Genomic DNA, 6,000 nt, shown 5'->3' with positions numbered 1-6,000 from the left:
CTTATCTTCTTTTTCATCCTCTAAAAGAAAAATAAATAAATATTTTAAATTGTGGATACAAAAGAAAAGGTCACCGAAGGTGAAAAATGGATGTTATACTGTGAACATGTCAGACAAGCAATCTGCCTAGCCATTATTTTCACTTGAATCAGCACAGATCATTAGATAACAAAGATACATCATTCTTATTGAGAGTGGATGCCGTGGGGTGGGGGTTTAATGTGAAACATGCATAAATGGAAATAAACACGTCCAAAAGGAAGGACTTGAAATGGGAGCATCAAAACAAACAGAACTGCACAGACCATTAGCTGCCAGAATCTTTAAACCTGCATCCATCACTTATTTATTTTTATCCCACGTTTCCTGTCACTAGATCTGTTCATGTAATTCTCAAATGTCCAGCAGTTTCTTGCGAATGGAATTGTGTTTTATGCCACTATCACAATCTTGAAAATTGCCCCACAGTGACTGATCTCAATCAGGTGGCAACAAAGGCTCATTCCACCCCAAAGCCACCCTAGAGATTAATTAATTCTATATTTTAGTTTAAGTCATTTTGCTGTTTATCTAACTTTACACTCCCAACAGAGCACAGTTTCTTCCCTTTGATTGTGTATCATATTTTATGATGATCTCAGCAGTCCCTTTCTCTTAAGCAATAGCAGTTAAAAAAAAAAACACCACCACATTTCCTCAGTTTGTCATTTAAATCATAATAATTGATGTAGTCTTCAGTCAAGCCATGATAGGGGATGCTATGGGCAATGGTATACCCACCCCTTATTGATTGAGTTAAGTCAAAGACTCAAAGGAGTCCTCACCTACAAAGGTGAAGCTGTGAAGCTCTGCTAAAATACAACACCTCTTAAATGAGAGGTGGCCAGCAACACTCCACACTAAGGTAAGTAACCAAGGAGGCTCATAGAGAGCCTAACAACTTGTACAAGATGTTTTATTAACAGTTTTTCACATTTGAATATTATATATTTCAGTAACTATTATATCTTTCAACACCCTTTTATGTTCATGCATGTTTTTCATGCTATAACTAGTGAAAATGAACATTACTTTACTTTTCTAAAAGGCTGATAGAAACTGGTCACACGTTTCCATTTTCCCCTCCATTTCCCCTTTATATTCCATTATTTAAGCGGGTGCACACGCTCACTTGGCATTTAATCAAATTAGACACCTGTTCATCTTCCCGTCCATAACAAAACATTTATTTTTGTGTACGAATGTTATTTTATGTTGGAAGAATCTATGAGTTGAGCCATATTTTGTTTTCAACATCAAGGACATTTACCATGTATTACAGGACATTTCCATAAAAATATTAAGCAGTAAAACTGTATTCAACACTAATAATAAGATGTTTCTTGATCCCCAAATCAGCATATTGGAATGATTTCTGTGACACTGAAGACTGGAGTAATGATGCTGAAAATTCCGCTTTCCATCACAGAAATAAATAGCATTTTTGCAATATATTAAAATGGAAAGCCTTTATTTTAAATTGCAGTAATATCTCACAATATTACTTTTAGAGTTTACAAGATTAAAAAACTTCAAAGTCTTACCACCCACCAAACATTTGAACTTAGTGTATATATAATTTATATATCACAAACAGAGAAGATTGTAAGTCAAGTTTAATGCTTCAAGTGTTAACCTTGAGCAGTTTATGCAATGTATCATGCATTGTAATGCACTTTGAGCCCAACGTTATTCCTCATGTGATGAGGAATAGGTTTGTTAAAGTGCTGTGAGTGTTCTGCAGGTGCTGGGTTGACAGTAGAGAAAGGGTTGTGTTTGCTGACATGGTTTATCAGTGCTGGGTCAGTGAACGAGGACAAATGCAGCAGACTGAAGGCAAACCACCCTTAGTCACCCTGCCAGACACACACACACACACACACACACACACACACACACTCCAAATCACTCTTATGTAAACATGCTGGTGCTCAGACAGACATGGAAGTACAACTGTGCAAACATTCACATATGTATGTTACACACACAGAGCTTTCATCTAGCTGACTTTCTAGCCAACTAAAAAGTACATAATGATCTGGTTTCATCCTGCTGACTTAGAGTTACAAGTGAGGAGCTACATCAGGAGTCAGGACTCATGTTCAATGCATAAGTGCATGCTCTCTGATTCAACACAACCAATACTAGTACACTAGAATAGAATAGAATAGAATAGAATAGAATAGAATAGAATAGAATAGAACAGAATAGAATAGAAGTTTTGCATAATTACTTTAGTGAAACAGGTGGTAAATCGTTGCATGCAAATAAACAGCTATTTGCTGATGTGTTTATATTTTTATTGACATTATGCAAGCAATTTAATACATTTTACATTTTAGATTACAAATTAGAACTGTGTTGTTATATTTTGTATGTCTTTGTGAACTTTATTTCTTTGTGTTCACCCTGTCTCTGATTCAAAGCCGAATTTTCAGCAGATGTTACTCCAGTCTTCAGTGTCAGATGATCTTTCAGAAATTATTCTAATATGCTGATGTGCAAGAAACATTTCTTATTATTTTCTGTGCTGAAAACAGCTGTGCTGCTTAATGTTTTTGTGCAAACTATGATACATTTGACTTTATTTTGATAAATAAAAAAGTTCAAAAGAGCAGCATTAATTTTGTTTTGTTTTAACAGTGTAAAAATCTTGCTGCCACTTTTTATCAGTTTGACATTGTCATGAATAAAAGCATTAATTTTTTAAATGAATACATAAATGAATAAATAAATAAATAAATAAATAAATAAATAACCCTGGTTGACCCTAAACCTTTCACTGGTAGAGTATATAAAAATATAATGTGTTAAATCTACCTTGGACTGCGCTAATAGCCTATATGTTTTATGATGTGAAAAACAATACATTGAACAATAAAACAATTTATTGGAATACCACTTTTCTGAATCTTCAGTTATTTACCTTCGAGCTATTACAGAACTGAGCTATGATGGCTGTATGTAAAATCCATTCCATAGATACAGTACATAAAACAAAATTACCCAATGCATGTGTAAATTAAAAATTGAGTCAACTCCTCTTACAGCACAAAACAATCACCTTTGACAGCCATCAACCCATTTGGCACTGCTTTTTGGCATCCACCATAATGAAATGATAAGACTCATCCTTTAGCACATACCTCCCCCGCTGTCTGCTGGGAATAGCATGTTGCTAATTTACCTAATTCATTGCAGAATTGTTTACCTGTATCCTTATGAAGGTCATCAACAGCAGGAAGGATGTTGTGTCATAAAGCCATCCCTATAGGATCCAGCATCCAAAACACGAAAATACACGACAATCGTAATCATCTCAGGCACTGTCTTCCAGTCACTGTGGAAATACAAGACACACACACACACAGTCATATAAACAATATAATTAGTAAGTTATATTGTGAAATATCAGTATTTGAAATACTGTAGCTGTTTTCTATTTGAATACCTTTTAAAATGTCATTTTATTCCTGTGGTGCAAAGCTGAATTTTCTGCAGTCATGCCTCTAGTTTTTGGTGTCACATTTCCTTCAGAAATCATTCTAATATGCTGATTTGCTGCTCAAGAAATGTATTTTTATTTTTAATTTTTATCATTTTTTTTAAACAGTTTTATTTTTTTGATTATTTTATTAAGATTATTTTACTGTTCTTTTATGCACTTCTGTCTCAACTTTGCAGTGTTCATTTAGCAATAATTTGTGAACAGCATAACATGTTGACATTTCTCATATAAGGAGTTTTAAAATGTAATATATAATAATCTATTTGTGTGACTTTTCCTTTCATTGCATTGTTTTTTTTATTTGTACACAGCACTATACGAGGGTGACTGCAGTGGACTGAAGTGTGCCATCTGTCCTCTGGACAGATGGAATAAATGCCTCCAGAGCCACTATCGTACAATCCCCAATTGCTGGGTAGGACAGCAAAGCAAAGCTTTTCTTGGAACCTTGTACAACAGATTCTCCTGTGTAATGCTACATGATGGCAGATGGCTATTACCAATGCAGCAGGCAAAAAAAAAAAAAAACCTAAAAACTAAAAGAAAACTGGCTGAAGTGAAAATTTGGAAGGATGTGTTGCTTCCCCTTTTGCTACAAAACAGCATTAAACCACATAAATAAATTAACCACACTTATGTGGACCCACACAAATAAAACCTAGTCTGTGATCTCTGTGACTCATACTGGCGATGTACATGGATCATTGTCCTTTTCTCACAATCATAAAGACCAAAGGATTTTTTTAGGGTCAATGACATGAGTTCCTGTTCATTTCTATATTTAACTATCAAAACATTTAAAAAACAATTCAGACTTGAATACAATACTGTTCAATGAACATATTTTACATTTCTGAAATTAATTAATTTTCATATGACATGACACTCATTTTTTTGTGCATAGAGCTACTGAATTAATTCAGTTACATGGATTTTAGCTTTTCAGACAAATTAATCTCTTCTATGATGAATAAGGTTGACATTTTTTTATTTTTTATTTATTGTGGCGTAAAGTAACTACATAAAGAAAACAGGTTTAATCAAAGTAAAGAAATGATGCAAAACAAATATTTTGAAACTATTTTCTTTTTTCATTTTTAAATAATGCAGTTTTTTGTTGTTGTTAGTAATCATAGAAAAAGTAAAAAATAAAAAAGAGATGAGAACGTAAAACAAGATAACAGTATGGATTTTGACCAGCTGGACATCTCATTATTCTATCTTATTATACTATCATTTGCTGGATGCTGGTCTCTAGAAGACAACATGTTTGCATAATTTATAGTGATATGTTTAGACATTTGGTGGATGTATCAGTAGGTGGTCTGCAGTGGACTTATTATTACACTAATCAAAGCTGCAAGCCTTCCCTGCTTAGTAAATTAGACTGTGCAATCACATTTGCTCACTCATCAGTGCTGTTCTTGATAGCAGGGGAAATTTATTAGTGGCTATGTAGCCTTTAGTTGTTCTCTTGTGGAGAAAATGTATGTTTGTTGTGGCCTGAGAGGGAGACAGCAATTTGTTCCACAGAATCAATGTCCCAATAAGAGCTAGGGCACTGATCTAAAGCATGAATGAGACAGTGCCATTAAAAATACATTAGTGCCAATCTGTGAACCAGCAGGGATTTGCTGGACTGTTTCTGTCAATAAGAGCATGTATAGTAGAGGTAGCCAGGCACTTAACACACTAAACTGAAAATCAATAATTGGTGCTGCTTTGAGTGACAATGACACTTTTTTTTTTTGGCCTGGTTTTTGGCCTTTCCAGAGTCTGGTTACAGTGGTGATAGTGATAACGTTGCGATGCATGTTTAAAGTGATGTTTATTGCATACATCAGAAGTGTTTCCTGCAGGGTACCCTTAAAAAATTAAATATATTTCCTTATATATGAATGATCAGTACATTAACCATTTAATGGCATACATGAAAATATACAGAATAATATATTGTGTTAATATATTTCAATATATTGTATATATTGAAAAATATGTGACATTATAATACATGTAATTTTATATTCAGTAATACACTTCATAACATATACCATATACATGCAATAAGAGATGGTACCGTGCGTGTATAAATATAATGCACATATATTTACTCATGCAGTACACATATAAATATATTATTCTTATATTTCATAATTCGTCCCCTTGGAATTATAAGGTTCTATCTGACATTTTTGTCAAAATTTATTTTTTCACATATTCTTATTCTGTGACAATTTATTTACATTATGTGATGTTTTATTTTAAGTTGTGTACATTTTGGGAATTTTTATTGAAAAAACAAAAAGGTTCTATCTACAGAAGTCTATGGAACACAAAAACTTTAAAGCTCAATATCTCAAAACTACTCAGAACGCAGATAGAACCTTATAATTCCAAGGGGACGAATTATTTACATTATATATGTTTCATATTTTCCTATATAGCGAGTTAAC

Source organism: Carassius gibelio, chromosome A1 (assembly GCF_023724105.1).
Source record: "Carassius gibelio isolate Cgi1373 ecotype wild population from Czech Republic chromosome A1, carGib1.2-hapl.c, whole genome shotgun sequence".
Classification (NCBI taxonomy): Eukaryota; Metazoa; Chordata; class Actinopteri; order Cypriniformes; family Cyprinidae; genus Carassius; species Carassius gibelio.
Note: the sequence above shows the minus strand (reverse complement) of the source record.